At 42.9% G+C, this 16,219-nt stretch overlaps 1 protein-coding gene across 1 annotated transcript in view; it reads left to right on the forward strand.

The window, feature by feature from the left end:
• The first annotated feature begins 573 nt into the window (after positions 1-573).
• CCNJ (cyclin J) overlaps positions 574-16,219 on the forward strand; it is a 122,412-nt gene continuing 106,766 nt past the window's right edge. Inside the window, exon 1 of the mRNA XM_073546546.1 lies at positions 574-596. The gene's annotated coding sequence lies outside the window, so the exon portion shown is untranslated. The remainder of the gene's footprint in view (positions 597-16,219) is intronic.

Consider the following 16,219-nt stretch of genomic DNA (forward strand, 5'->3'; position numbering starts at 1 on the left):
ATTTCTCCACAGATTCTATCATCCTGAAAGCAAAGGTACGAATATGCAAATAAAGTCCGTGGAGCCTCATTTAAGAGTCTCAAACACGGGACTAGCCAGATCTTCCTCCAGGGAAGGACCCAGCCAAGGAGTGTCTCCTTTCGGAAACCACCATATTAAGTGGCCCTTTAAAGGAAAGGTGCCGCAATTTTATATAATTTGCAAAAAAAGAGTAAGTAACAAAACATGTTGTTAAAGCAAATGTTGTACTGACCAGGATTTATGGTTTGTTTGTAATAATGTTTTAATGTAGCCACTGGGCGCTGCCATCTTGATTTGCAGATCTGTGGAGGACTCATACAGTCTGCAAATATGGCCGTCCCTGGACATAGGAGACTGCGGTCGGCTCCCGACCCCACCATGCAGCCTCATTAGCAGTGAACTGGGCACGCCCCTGTCGGCTGCACCATTCACTGCTGTAGGTGTGGCTGGGGGCCATTTTACTGTAGCCCAGTGCTATCTGCTGAGCTCCACTTTCTGCACCGTGCTTCCTGCTCCAGCTCCACTGTCCTCCTGATCTGTCTCCGCCTCCTCACTCACAGCCCCAGGGATCTCCGGTAATCTGACACCTTTGCTTTTATGAGAGATTTTATGGCTGTCTGAGGAGGACAGTGACATATACAGCCCATAGTCTAGTGTATAATTGGGGGGGGGCTGGAAGTTTCACCAGTGTGGGCATATCTGTAATACTGTCTCCTGTGATACTGCCTGCTGAGCCGTGTATCTAATCCTCCCCTGTGTGATACTGACTGCTGAACCGTGTATCTAATCCTCCCGTGTGATACTGCCTGCTGAGCCGTGTATCTAATCCTCTCCTGTGTGATACTGACTGCTGAACCGTGTATCTAATCCTCTCCTGTGTGATACTGTCTGCTGAGCCATGTGTCTAATCCTCCCCTGTGTGATACTGACTGCTGAACCGTGTATCTAATCCTCTCCTGTATGATACTGTATGCTGAGCTGTGTATCTAATCCTATCCTGTGTGATACTGACTGCTGAGCTGTGTATCTAATCCTCTCCTGTGTGATACTGTCTGCTGAGCCATGTGTCTAATCCTCCCCTGTGTGATACTGACTGCTGAACCGTGTATCTAATCCTCTCCTGTATGATACTGACTGCTGAGCCGTGTATCTAATCCTATCCTGTGTGATATTGTCTGCTGAGCCGTGTATCTAATCCTATCCTGTGTGATACTGTCTGCTGAGCTGTGTATCTAATCCTCTCCTGTGTGATACTGACTGCTGAGCCGTGTATCTAATCCTCTCCTGTATGATACTGTCTGCTGAGCCGTGTATCTAATCCTCTCCTGTGTGATACTGACTGCTGAACCGTGTATCTAATACTCTCCTGTGTGATACTGACTGCTGAGCCGTGTATCTAATCCTCTCCTGTGTGATACTGTCTGCTGAGCCGTGTATCTATTCCTATCCTGTGTGATACAGTCTGCTGAGCCATGTATCTAATCCTCTCCTGTGTGATACTGTCTGCTGAGCCGTGTATCTAATTCTCTGCCGTGTGATACTGCTCTCCTGAAATACTCTGTGCTGCTGTCACCCTGCTGGTTTTATGTGTGATCTACATGGTGGTATTGTGTATGATCTATATGGCGGCATTGTGTGTGAAGTATATGGCAGTATTATTTGTGATCTGCTAAAAGGGGACCCATTCTAGGGTGGTTCTGGCTGAGCACCTGCACACGGGTCAGGGGGGTAATAGTCAGGTGCAGTCAGGGGAGGGCTGGTGAAGCAGCTGAAGAGAGGGGTCTCATTTTTATCATTACTGTATGGCTCCATTCCCCCCCAGCCTGCTTCCCAGCATCACCCCAGACTGCGCCTGTCGCCTCGCTTTCACACATCGCCAGGACAGGATCTGAGGAGGGGAATGGGGTCTCTGCATGCAAAGTCTGGATCAGAACAGGCCATCAATCAGCAGAAATGTTTCCTGGATTTCTGTGGTGCTGTCTCCCTGCTCCTCCCCCATATATCTCCCTCTGTGCCCCCCATAGACCAGCACATTGCTCTCCTGAAATACTGTGTGCTGCTGTCACTCTGCTCCCTCTACCATATATCTCTCTGTGTGCCCCCCATAGACCAGCGCACTGCTCTCCTGAAATACTCTGTGCTGCTGTCACCCTGCTCTCTCCACCATATATCTCCCTCTGTGCCCCCCATAGACCAGCGCACTGCTCTCCTGAAATACTCTGTGCTGCTGTCACCCTGCTCCCAGAATCCTTGCTGCCTGCCATCCTCGGTGACCGAAGACCTCATTCCTCTCCTCAGATCCCGTCCTGGCAATGTGTGAAAGCGAGGTGACAGGGGCCCGATATATGGTGGAAGGAGCAGGGTGACAGCAGCACAGAGTATTTCAGGAGAGCAGTGTGCTGGTCTGTGGGGGGCACCCTGTTCGGTGCCAGGGATTGTACATAGAGCGCTGTGTTTTATACACATGGATGGACCGTCTGCTTGTCTGCTCCACAGAAATCCAGGAAACATTTCTGCTGATTGATGGCCTGTTCTGATCCAGACTTTACGTGCAGTCAGTCAGTAACTTTGCAGGCCCCATCAAAATGGCTGCTCACTGTGTTCCTAAATGTCATTCTCTCTTTTCCCTTAGCAAGCACCCAGTAGGGGAGGAGAGGAGTGACACCACACCCATGTCAGCAGATTCCGCCCATACAGTGTCCATTTTAGGGCATGATCATATATCAAAATCAAACATCATGGACACTGTACACCCATAATTACTGCAGGACAGTAATGTGAGCTAGTTGTACACAAGATTTTTGTGCCAAATTTCAGTATCTGCTCCCCCTAGTGTTAACAAGTGGAAATGCCAAACTTTTTAAAATTATTTTTCATATTTTACAAAATTAAAAACAAATGATAATATTTTTTAAGAAAATGTAAACATTAATTCTTTACATTTTTTCAATTGCTGAAAAATTTTTTTTGGGATGGCACCTTCCCTTTAAGTCGATATCCAGCTCGTTTACAGATATGACAAGGGAAATACCAAGGCTAGGTATCCATCCACAGACAGCTGTTTCAGGGGCAACACCAGCACGCTGATGCAGGGAGCTGGTAACTAAGGTACACATCGGGTTTCTAAGGGATGTGCGTCACTTAGAAACCCAATGTATATCTTAGTTACCAGCTCCCTGCATCAGCGCGCTGGTAACTAAGGTACACAGAGGGTTTCTAAGCACAGCGCCGTGCTTAGAAACCCAGCCTTTACCCTAGTTACCAGCTGATCGCTGGTCTCCCGCCTGTCACACGCAGCCATGCGTGCTGGCCAGCGGGAGACCAGCGACCAAAAAAATGTCCAGGGCTTTCCTACAGCGATCAGAGATACCGGCAGGGGGGTCGGTCACTGATCGCTGTCACACACAGCGATCTCGCTGGTGAGATCGCTGTTACGTCACAAAACTTGTGACTCAGCAGAGATCGCTATGTGTGACGGGGCTCTTAGTCTTCTACAAAGTCTGGCATCAAAGCAGTTAAAAGACACAACTGGAAATAAAGTGCCTAACGTATAAGTGTCATAGACATGTAGGAAGGGAGGGTTTATCGGGGGAGAGGAAGAGAGACAAAGAGAAGCCGATATAAACAAAGCTCATTATTTCGTATTCATGATTTAAACCATTATGGTCCCATTAGACATTTGATCAATGTCGGCTGAACTCACTGATATCGACGGGTTTGGCCGATGGTCTAATGTGTATGGGTCCACCCGCTGACTGATGGTCAGGAGAGAAGTCTATCGCACATGACTGATTTCAGGCTGCTGTGTCAGTCAGCGGCTTCCTCATAGAGAACACAGGAGCACTCGATCGGTCGAGCACTCCTGTGTATGACGGTGTCAGCTGAGATAGCTATTGATAGAAGCATTGTCTGGCCAACAAGCCATCTAATGTGTATGGATAGCCATTGACCACAATAATTGCAACCTATGGATCTAAAATCCTGACGTTTTATCAGAAGTTGTATGCAATTTCATCCTCTCCTTTACCTTACTATTTCTAAGATCTGAAATCGCAACTGAGAAATGATGTGTCTACGCTTCTCAAAGCGCTCTTGTATCAGTAATAATAATCAGTTCTGACAAATTTTATATTTGTGTTTAGACTATTTCTCTTTTATTAGTAACTAACTGAAGAGCCCAGCGCTGCCCGGGCATAGTAACTAACTACTGTTAGTTATAACAAGTTATAATGATTATATCTATATATAAAGCTGAATGTAGAGCCCTGCCCATTCTGCATAGCCACATTCACTATAATATCCCACATCATCCCATCAGCTAGAGCTACCGGACTACTACCCATAATATCCCACATCATCCTGTCAGCCAGAGCTACCAGACTATTACCACTAATATCCCACATCATCCCATCAGCCAGAGCCACCGGAAAACTATCACTACTATCCCACATCATCCCATCAGCCTGTGGTCAGAACCAGAGCGCTGAGTGGAACGGTCCTAACTTCCATACTGGGGATCCCTTTAAGAGAGGCCTGGCGTCAGAACCAGAGCGCTGAGTGGATTTGCCCTGACTTGCATACCAATGATCCCTTTAATAGAACCCTGGGGTCAGAATCAGAGCGCCGAGGGATTTGCCCTAACTTCCATACAGGAGATCCCTTTAAGAGAGCCTGGGGTCAGTACCAGAGCATTTGAAGGCAATTGCCCTGACTTCCATACCGGGGAGCCATTTAAGAGAGGCCTGGGGTCAGAATTAAAGCGCTGGATGGATTTGCCCTGACTTCCATACCGGAGATCCCTTTAAGAAGGGCCTGAGGTCAGTACCAAAGCACAGAGTGGATTTGCCCTAAATTCCATACCAATGATCCCTTTAAGAGACCCTGGGGTCAAAACCACAGAGCTGAGGGGAACTGTCCTAACTTCCATAACGGGGATCCCTTTACGAGAGTCTTGGGGTCAAAACCAAAGCGCTGGATGGATTTGCTCTGACTCCATACCAATGATCCCTTTAAGAGGGAAGATGTGCCTACGGGATGGAAGATGTGTGATGGTATATGGGCACGGGAGGGGGGATTCATTTCTGTCATGTGCTCTCTGCTCCTTTCAGGGGGGGCAGACAATGGCTGGGAGCTTATGTTCCCAGGGATGCTATATTTCTCCCACCATGTCAGTGTCTGCTGAGGTGTTGTCAAGTGGTAAAACTGTTGGTCATAGCAACCAATCACAGCTCAGCTTCTTTTAACCAGCTCTGGTGAAATGAGAGATGCTTAGTGATTGGTTGCAAGGAAAACTGTTGCTCATAGCAACCAATGACAGCTCAGCTTCTTTTGAACAGCTCTGGTGAAATGAAAGATGCTTCGTGATTGGTTGGTGATACACACATTCATTTTTATATATAGAGATGTTGTTTCTTGCCACGTATATTAATCCACAGGAATATTTCAATATGTGAACCACAATATTCCTGTCACATGTCTAATAATTATATTAAGTTTGAGTATGTGGGGGGGGGTTGAAGTATTCTTCTGTAATGACATTAGAACAATGGGTACAGTTTAAACATGGTAATGTCTGAATTTTTGGCTTTGTTTTAAAAAATTTTGTCACTTTTTTTGTTATTTCCCAAATCTGCCCTTACTAATTTGTCTCTAATGTGACCAAACTGCGATAACAGATAAAAGTTGTGAGTTGCAATTCGCTAATGTTAGGATATGATCGTGACAGTACATTCTAATGGTTTTTAATGATTTTGTTAGTATCACATAAGACCATGGGTGATATACTGTATATTTACATTTGTTTTCGCTTTATATTTCTCAGTTGGATTTGTTAATTTCTCTCTTGTTTTAAGAGTTTTCCAGAATAGCCCTGATTTTTAAATTTTGTACTCATTTTATTTCATCTTCTTTTCTAAACTAATGAGGTTTGTCATGATTCTGCAACCTCTTTGAAATTGTAAATATAGTAGAAACTTTTCCAGATGTGGTGGATAATTAATAGAAAAAAATTAATAAACTGTTACAATATGTTGATTTTACAAATTAGTCAGTAGTCAGAGTGTTATCCTTGTTTTTTAGTAAAACTGTATTTTTTTAAAAAGTGATTTTTTTTTTCAATGCTCAAGTTTACAATGAATTCTAACTTTCACCAGACTGGATTTATATACTGTAGGGTCCTAACCTCCAGGGTTGCACCTCCATACGCTGAAAATATCATCAATGAATTAAGGCCAAAAATACAATGGTTTTGAACTAATGTATTACAGTTTAAAAATTCCTTTACAAACATGCCATATGTGTTTGTGTATGGAGGAGCGATATTCATGCCCATTGCAGTACCGCACCCCTGTTGATAAAATGTGTACTGGAACATTAAATAATTCTCTTTCAACACTAATTTTAAAATGTCCAAGAATTATTTTTATACTTCTGTGTAATTACTATTGTTTAATAGTTACTTAATTGCTTTTATGCCCTTTAGATGTTCAATTGAGGTACCGTATATAAACTGCATACATTCAATGTTACTAATAATGTTTCAGATTGTGTTTATATACTCTTTATCTAATTTAAAAAGTGAGCAGTAGCCAATAAAAATGAGGGGGTAGATTTTGTAAACATTTTAAGCAGTGGTCGTACTTTTTTCAATAGGATGGATGGAGCAGATACTGTAGTATGGAGTCCATTGATGAAACATTGATGTCTACCAGGTGGATTCTGTAAAGATTTATGTATGTTCAATAAAATTAAAAAAAGGTATTATCGGGTTTTTATTAATCAAGAACGTGATGATTTTGGCATCAATAACCTTTTCTTCTGTATATTTTTTAACAATATGGAATAATATTGAAGTAATGGAAGAGTGAGGGTTATGATTTAATTTTTTCATAGGTTTCAATTTTGGATAATTAGGAATGAATTGCACATATGTAGCCGGTTTTGCCAGTATTACTTGACCACCGCCTTGAAATACCAGTGAATCATCCTCCATTACAGCACGCAATGCTAATTTTTCATCTCTCAAACATTTATGCCATGCCATTATGATTCCATAGGCATAAGTATGGAGATGATCCTCCCTCTGCAGCCAACACAGCTTCCACTCTTCTGTGAAGGCTTCCTACAAGATTTTACAGAGTGTATGTGTGATTTTTTTTGCCCATTCATCCAGAAGAGTATTTGCAAGGTGTGCAAAGGCCCTGAGGTGTGGCTGACATATCAGTGAAGGGTGTAGTTTTAGATGCATTTTTGCAGCTAAAAATAGGAGTTGATCCTAAATAGATTGGACAGATAAGTAATAGTGGGTTCATTGACATTAGAAAATGCATTAAAAAAGTATAGAAAACTCCACCAAGAAATGCTACAATAGACACAGCTTAGTGTTCTGAGCTCATTCTCTGGTTCATCAGTTGTGAGTTCCCCTTCTGGACTTCCTCTGGTGGTGACGGGAGGTGGTGTGGCTGGTTTGATCGGTGGAGATCTGCCACCTGAGAATGAGGATGATGATTGGATCTCAGCATTCTCAGATTGGATTTAAGACAGCCGACGCCCTATTCAGTTGCTGGTGATTCCTTCTGACTTGTCAGCTCTTGGTTTTCAGCTCTGCTCCAATCATCTAAAGCTAAGTTTTTCTGCTAATGTTCACACTTGATTTTGTTGGTCTATTCAGTTTTTTGTGTGGTCCGCCAGCCCCGGCTGGGGGCTGAGCTGAATTTCCACTCTTATTTATCAGTATTTTGCCAATTGGCTTTTTGTCCCTTACTAGTTCGGTCTCTTTTTGCAATGTCTCAGAATATTTCAGAGTGCTGATGTAGTGGGAGAAGTCTAGTGACTTCAGGGTTAATTTTGCTATCAGAAGTGTTGGACTTTATTTTTGTAGGGTTTTTGCAGGTTGCAGATAGTGTCTTCCCTTTCCTTTCCTGTCTAGTTAGTTTGGGCCCCATCATTTGCTCAGCCTATTTTCCTGCCTGTGTTTGTGCCTTCATCTTGTTTCACCGCCAATACATGTGTGGGGGCTACCTATTCTTTTGGGGTCTGCTCTGGGGCAGTTAGTTTTCCCTTTTCTTGCTTTAGGCTTATGTAGTCCTCTGGCCGTGACGAGGCATCTAGGTTCATCGTAGGCACGCTCCACGGCTACTGCTAGTTGTGTGGTAAGATCAGGGATCTGCAATCTGCATAGTTATCAACCACTCTGGTTTTCTGTGGCTTAGCTTGTTTTGTTTTTTTCTCCTCGGTGACCCATTCATAACAGAATCACCAGCCATACCGCAGATTCTAGAGTACTCAAAAGCAGGAAAGAATTGTAAAAAAAAAGTGTCAGAATTTTATTTTTTTTTATATGTATATTTTTTCCTCTTTTTCTCTGGGGCCGTAGGAGGATTTTTTTTAAAATGGAGATTAAGCAATTTTCTGATCGTGTGGAGCAGCTCACTGCTGAAGTGCGGGGAATTTCCGCCTATCTCGCTCATTCACATGCTGCTGAACCAAGGATCCCTACTATCGATGTGTTTTTTGGGGATCGGTCTAAATTTTTTAATTTTAAGAATAATTGTAAATTATTTCTTGCCTTGAAGCCTAATTCATCGGGGAGCTCTGCGCAGCAGGTTAAAATTGTCATCTCTTTGCTGTGCTGCGATCCCCAGGATTGGGCGTTTTCTTTGACACCTGAAGATCCTATTCTGACTAATGTGGATTCATTTTTTCAAGCCTTGGGGTTGTTGTATGATGAACCTAATGCTATTGATCAAGCTGAGAAAGCCCTATTGGCATTGAACCAGGGTCAGGATTCTGCAGAGCTATACTGTCAAAAATTCCGAAAGTGGGCGGTCCTTACTACCTGGAATGATGGTGCCTTGGCAGCTCTCTTTCGGAAGGGTTTGTCAGAAACCGTAAAAGATACTATGGTGGGATTTCCTGTTCCCTCTGGTCTTGACGATTCTATGTCATTAGCCATTCAAATTGATCGGCGTTTACGCGAACGCAAAACTACACGAGAGGAGTTGCCACCTTTTGGACAAATGTCTGAACCTATGCAATGTGATAGAGTTTTGTCTAGGGCGCAACGTCAGGAGTTTAGAAGGCGTAATAAGCTGTGTTTTTTCTGTGGAGACGTCTCTCATATTATTTCTGTCTGCCCAAAAGGAGAGAAACGTTTTGCACACACATTTGCTGTGGGCAGTATACAACCTAATTTTCTTTTGGCAATTACACTGATCTGCTCCTTATCCACATTTTCCACGAAGGCTTTTGTGGATTCAGGAGCAGCGTTGAATCTGATGGATTTGGACTTTGCTAAACGTTGTGGTTTTTCCATGACGCCTCTGCGGACGCCTATTCCTTTGAGGGGTATTGATGCTAATCCTTTGGCGGAGAATAAACCTCAGTTTTGGACCCAGGTGACGATGCGGGTTGCCCCAGACCACCAATAAAATTGTAAATTTTTGGTGCTGCATAGTTTGCATGATACTATTGTTCTGGGTTTTCCTTGGTTGCAAACTCATAATCCAGTTTTGGATTGGAAATCTGGGTCTGTGGTGAGTTGGGGTTGTCAGTGTGTTCTTAGAGACGCTCCTGTTTTCTCCACCTCTCCTCAGTCTCATGGTATTCCTGATTATCTAGCCGATTTTTCTGATGTATTTAGTGAGAGCAAGTCTGCGTCTTTGCCTCCTCATAGGAGTTATGACGGTGCAATTGAGTTGATGCCTGGGTGTAAATTTCCCAAGGGTCGGCTTTTCAACTTATCAGTACCCGAACATGATGCTATGCGATCCTATATTAAGGAGTCATTGGAGAAGGGTCATATTAGAGCATCCTCGTCACCTTTAGGTGCTGGGGTTTTTTTTGTGGCCAAGAAAGATGGTTCATTAAGACCGTGTATTTATTATCGTTCCCTTAACAAGATGACGGTTAAATATCAGTACCCGTTACCTCTGATGTCTGATTTATTCTCCAGAGTTAAGAGTGCCTGCTGGTTTACTAAGCTTGACCTCAGGGGGGCGTATAATTTATTTGCATCAAGCACGGGGATGAATGGAAGACGGCGTTTAATACTTCGGAGGGACATTTTGAGTACCTAGTGATGCCTTTTGGGCTCACTAATGCCCCTTCTGTCTTCCAGTCCTTTATGAATTATATTTTCCGTGACTTTGTGGATAAGTTTTTGATCATCTATCTGGATGATATTTTGATCTTTTCTAGTGATTGGGATTCTCATGTGGAACATGTCCGGACTGTGTTCCGGATTTTGAGAGAGAATTCCCTGTTTGTTAAGGGATCGAAATGTCTCTTTGGTGTACAGAGGTTTTCATTTTTGGGATTTATCTTATCTTCATTGACTATTGAAATGGACCTGGCCAAGGTACAGGCCATTTATGATTGGGTTCAGCCTACTTCTTTGAAGGCCCTCCAGAAGTTTTTGGGTTTTGCTAATTTCTATCGTAAATTTATAGGTATTTTTTCTGGTATTGTCAAACCACTGACTGATCTGACCAAGAAGGGCGCTGATGTGCTGAATTGGTCTCCTGAGGCTATCTCAGCATTTCAGGAGCTTAAGCAGAGATTTACTTCAGCTCCAGTTTTACGGCAACCTGATGTCTCACTTCCATTTCAGGTGGAGGTAGATGCTTCTGAGATTGGTGCAGGAGCTGTTTTGTCCCAAAAAGACCCTGTGACTTCTAAGATGAATCCCTGTGCCTTCTTTTCTCGAAAGTTCTCCCCATCTGAACGCAACTATGACATGGGGAATCGGGAATTGTTGGCCATGAAGTGGGCATTTGAGGAGTGGAGACATTGGTTGGAGGGAGCTAGACATCAAGTTGTGGTCCTCACCGATCACAAGAATTTGATTTATCTGGAGTCAGCCAAGCGCTTGAATCCTAGACAGGCTAGATGGGCCTTGTTTTTCACGTGTTTTAATTTTGTGGTTTCTTTTCTTCCGGGCACTAAGAATGTTAAGGCAGACGCCCTTTCTAGGAGTTTCTTTCCTGATTCTCTTAGTGTGACCGAGCCTACTACCATCCTAGGTGAGGGGGTAGTTCTTTCTGCCATTTCGCCCGATTTCAGACGCGTCCTGGAGGAATTTCAGGAGGATAAACCTGAGCATTGCCCTATGGGAAAATTGTATGTTCCTGACCAGTGGAGAAAGAGAGTGATGTCTGAAATTCATTGCTCCGCATTGGCTGGTCATCCAGGTATTTTTGGTACCAGAGATTTGGTGAGTCAGTCCTTTTGGTGGCCTGCCTTATCTCGTGACGTCAGGAATTTTGTACAGTCCTGTGGGACTTGTTCTCACTCCCAAAGTTGCCATCTTCTGCTGAGTTGGTGCCCTCGTTTTTACAACAGGTGGTTCGGTTACATGGGATTCCTGAGAACATTGTGTCCGACAGAGGAGTCCAGTTTGTTTCCAGATTCTGGAAAGCCTTTTGTTCCAATCTGGGAATTCAGTTATCCTTCTCGTCCGCGTTTCATCCCCAGACCAATGGACAGACTGAGAGAACAAACCAGACCTTGGAGTCTTATTTGAGATGTTTTATATCTGTTGATCAGGATGATTGGGTCTCATTTTTGCCCTTTGCCAAATTCGCACTGAACAATAGAGCTAGTTCTGCCACTTTGATGTCACCCTTTTTCTGTAATTTTGGGTTTCATCCTCGATTCTCTTCAGGGCAAGTGGAATCTTCGTCCTGCCCAGGTGAGGACATTGTGGTTAAGAGAATGCAGCAGATATGGGACCAAGTGGTGGATAAGTTGTCACTCTCTCAGGAAAAGGCCCAGCGATTTTCCAACCGGCATAGGACCATTGGTCCCCGGTTTAAAGTGGGTGATATGGTTTGGTTGTCGTCTAAGAATATTCCTATGAAGGTTGCATCTCCTAAATTTAAGTCAAGATTTATTGGTCCTTATAAGATTTTGGAAATTCTTAATCCTGTTTCGTTTCGATTGGCTCTTCCAGTTACGTTCAAGATCCATAACGTATTTCACAAATCTCTGTTGAAGAGGTTTGTTGAGCCAGTGGTTCCTATGGCAGCACCTCCTGACCCTGTGTTGGTCGAAGGCAATGTGGAATATGAGGTAGAGAAATTATTGGATTCTCGTTTTGTTAGATGGAGACTCCAGTTTTTGGTCAAATGGAAGGGTTATGGTCAGGAGGATAATTCTTGGGTCTCTGCCTCCGATATTCATGCCAATAGATTGGTTCGTGCTTTTCACCGGGCCCATCCTGATCGGCCTGGTGGCGTGGATGAGGGTTCGGTGACCCCCTCCTCAAGGGGGGTACTGTTGTGAGTTCATTCTCTGGTTCACCAGTTGTGAGTTCCCCTTCTGGACTTCCTCTGGTGGTGACGGGAGGTGGTGCAGCTGGTTTGATCGGTGGAGATCTGCCACCTGAGAATGAGGATGACGATTGGATCTCAGCATTCTCAGATTGGATTTAAGACAGCCGACGCCCTATTCAGTTGCTGGTGATTCCTTCTGGCTTGTCAGCTCTTGGTTTTCAGCTCTGTTCCAATCATCTAAAGCTAAGTTTTTCTGCTAATGTTCACACTTGATTTTGTTGGTCTATACAGTTTTTTGTGTGGTCCGCCAGCCCCGGCTGGGGGCTGAGCTGAATTTCCACTCTTATATATCAGTATTTTGCCAATTGGCTTTTTGTCCCTTACTAGTTCGGTCTCTTTTTGCTCTGTCTCAGAATATTTCAGAGTGCTGATATAGTGGGAGAAGACTAGTGACTTCAGGGTTAATTTTGCTATCAGAAGTGTTGGACTTTATTTTGTAGGGTTTTTTGCAGGTTGCAGTGTATTCCCTTTCCTTTCCTGTCTAGATAGTTTGGGCCCCATCATTTGCTCAGCCTATTTTCCTGCCTGTGTTTGTGCCTTCATCTTGTTTTACCGTCAATACATGTGTGGGGGCTATCTATTCCTTTGGGGTCTGCTCTGGGGTAGTTAGTTTTCCCTTTTCTTGCTTTAGGCTTATGTAGTCCTCCGGCCGTGACGAGGCGTCTAGGTTCATCGTAGGCATGCTCCACGGCTACTGCTAGTTGTGTGGTAAGATCAGGGATCTGCAATCTGCCTAGTTACCAACCACTCTGGTTTTCTGTGGCTTAGGCCTCTTTCACACTTCAGTTTTTTGCATCAGTCAAAATCCGCCAAAAGGACGGATGGAGGATCCGTTTTAGTACTGATGACAACGGATGGCACCTGTCCTTTTTTTTGATGGATCCGACAAATGAAGAATTTTAAAGGAATCGCAGCCTGGAAAAGGAGAGAGAGGGAGAGAGAGGGAGAGAGAGCGGGAGAGAGAGAGGGAGTGAGAGAGAGAGGGAGAGAGAGGGAGGGAGGGAGAGAGAGAGAATTTTTTTTTTGTCCGGCACCCAGAAGGAATTTCGGGTTAAATGAGTGTCTGGAGGAAAAAAACGTTGCAAGCTCCGTTTTGAAATCTTTGAGGATGGTGACGGACAGCAACTTTTGGCGGATCCGCAAAAAAAACTGATGCAACGGACGGCAATCCGTCACAATCCGCCAATAATGTAAGTCAATGGGGAAAAAAACGGATCCTCAAAAGAAAATTGCGGATCCGTTTTTTTCAAAACCTGGCGGATTGTGACTGATTGTAAAAAACTGAAGTGTGAAAGAGGCCTTAGCTTGTTTTGCTTTTTTCTCCTCGGTGACCCATTCATAACAGCTTAGGTAGATATTTTTGTGTGTTCTGTAATATGTTGGTTTCACATCTATGCAGTAAAGTAATCCTGCCATAAAGCCCCTAAATACATGTGGCAGGGCCCTTATTTATTTATTTTACTCACTTATATAGCGCTATTAATTCTATAGCACTTTATAGACATTATCTGCTTTAGGCTACATTCTAGAAATGAGGTTTCGATGGTGCAGATTTTCTGCACCTATTATGTCAATTAGTTGCGTTTTTTCACTGCGTATTTGAGTGCGTTTTTTTACATGCATATTTTACTCTTTTTTTCTCTTTTTGCTATGTCATGTTTTAAAAAAAGCTACTTTGCATTTGCTATTTCTTGGTATTTGGCTTTGACAAAACTTTATTGATATTGTCATGTGTGGATCACATGCGTTTTGATGCGCATCTGCAGCAGAAATGCAGGTGCATTTTATGCCTGGAGATTTTCCATATCTGATGCAAATATATGGGGAAAATCTGCACATAAAACTCAGAGTACCCACAGGCAAAATTGACATGTTGCAGATTTGAAACGCGCACCGCAGGTCAGTTTGCACTGAGTAAAAAAAAGCTCAGTGGGCAGGAGATTTCTGTATATTCCATCCATTTTGCTGGAACTGTAAGATGCTGCATTTTTCATGCAGTAAAAACACACCAAAATATCATTGCGGGCACACAGCCCAAAGGTCCCATTACATTTAGCGATGCACCAGCGATCCTGACAACGATACGACCCGGTCAGGCAGATCTCACCAGCGATGCAGCAGCGGTCGGCGGTCGTTACTTACCTGTCACACGCAGCTCTGATGACGTCTTCCGCCCGCGTCCATGCGTCGCTTGTCGGCGCCAGCAGGAAGCCGGCGATGAGAAATGGACCAGGACCATCTCGCACGATCAGCGATATCCAGCGGGGGGGGGGGCGGTCAGAGGTAAGAGTCACATGTAGCGAGACCACTATGTGTAAAAGGCCCTTAAGACTATGTTCACACGTTGCCTTTTTGCTGCGTTTTGTTATGCAAATTAAAAGCTGTTTTTTATAGTACCAACAAAAGAGATTGTTTTATTTTCCTGACTGAAGTGGAAATCTGCAGCATGTCACTTCTTTCAGAGATTTTGCAGCATTTTTTTTCACCCATAGAAAGCAATGTGTAGTGCAAAAGCACTGCAATCAGTTTTTGCAGCGTGTTTAACGAAAACACAGGTACAGAATTTTTTTCTGATTTTGTTTCCCCTGACTTCATGTGCAGTTTAATTAAATTAGTGATATGTGTTAAAGTAAACTATCAATTCATCTACCCCCTGCTGTTTATACGGTTGCAATTGTATATTTTTTCATGAAGTTTAGTTAATTACTGTGCTTCATGCATTAATCCAGCTATTTTTTTCTAAATAGTCGCTATTTTTAAGACATAAATAAAAAAAAATCCCCCAAATAATTTGATCAAATTTCGCTTTTTTCCCAAAATGTTTTACGATTTCACATAACTCTTGCATTGGTGGCCTAACACCTTGTGTTTAGGTGTGAGCAGACGCTGGGAAGTACGAGTTCTCTATTCCAAAGTTCGGTTCACATATCAGAACTGTACCTGAACTTGTACTAGAACCCGAACCACATTGAAAACAATGGGGGACCCGAACTTTTGAGCTGGAAAATATTTTTTCGCTTCTCCCGGACTTCCCCCGGAACTCCGAACATTGGCATTTAGCCTCCTACATTAACTGTCCGGTACGAACCCCGGGTTCGCTCATCTCTACTTGTATTGTTTATGTTTGCCAGATGGAAGAAAAGCTGAACTTTGGGTTCCTGAAAAACGCAGCAAGAAAAGCAGCAAAACCTAATTTTTAGCTGCATCCTTTTTGCTGCCAAGAGATCAGATTTTGGCTGCAATGCATCAAAATAAGCAACGTGTGAGCATAGCCTAATGAAAATATGTTGATCAGTATCCCATAAGGATTTCATCAGTTTTCTGTCAGTGTTTGATCAACTTTTTCATCAGTACATTCAGTAATTTTTATTATTTCCATTAGACAAAAAGGATAATTTTATTGTCGCCCAATATAAAATAAAACTAATCAATGCAAATACTGATGAATATGGATGGAAACTGTTTAATTCTATGCCCATTCCTCAGGACCGTATAATAGACGTGTAATAACACGTTCATCTAAAAGAGGCCTATGAGCTCATAGGAACAGACTCATTAAAAAGTATGGACCTGTAAGCAATCTTAGTGCCACTACAGGGTATTTTGCCCTATAGTCTATAAAGGAAATTATTAAGACAGTAGTTATTTTTTATCACAAAATGCAAATTAAAATATTTACAAAGTGGTATCATTTCTGCATTCATTTAACAAAATAATAATTGGCTTAGGACCAGTTTAAAGTAAATGTTTGTCTTAAAGGGAATGTTTCAGCTTAAATTACATATTATTTAAATATATTTTTGTGAGTTAAAGGTATTTTTTTAACATTTGGTAAAGTTTTGTATATATAGATATAAACAAAATTA

This window comes from Dendrobates tinctorius, unplaced genomic scaffold (assembly GCF_039654945.1).
Source record: "Dendrobates tinctorius isolate UK_male_01 unplaced genomic scaffold, ASM3965494v1 ptg000147l, whole genome shotgun sequence".
Lineage (NCBI taxonomy): Eukaryota > Metazoa > Chordata > Amphibia > Anura > Dendrobatidae > Dendrobates > Dendrobates tinctorius.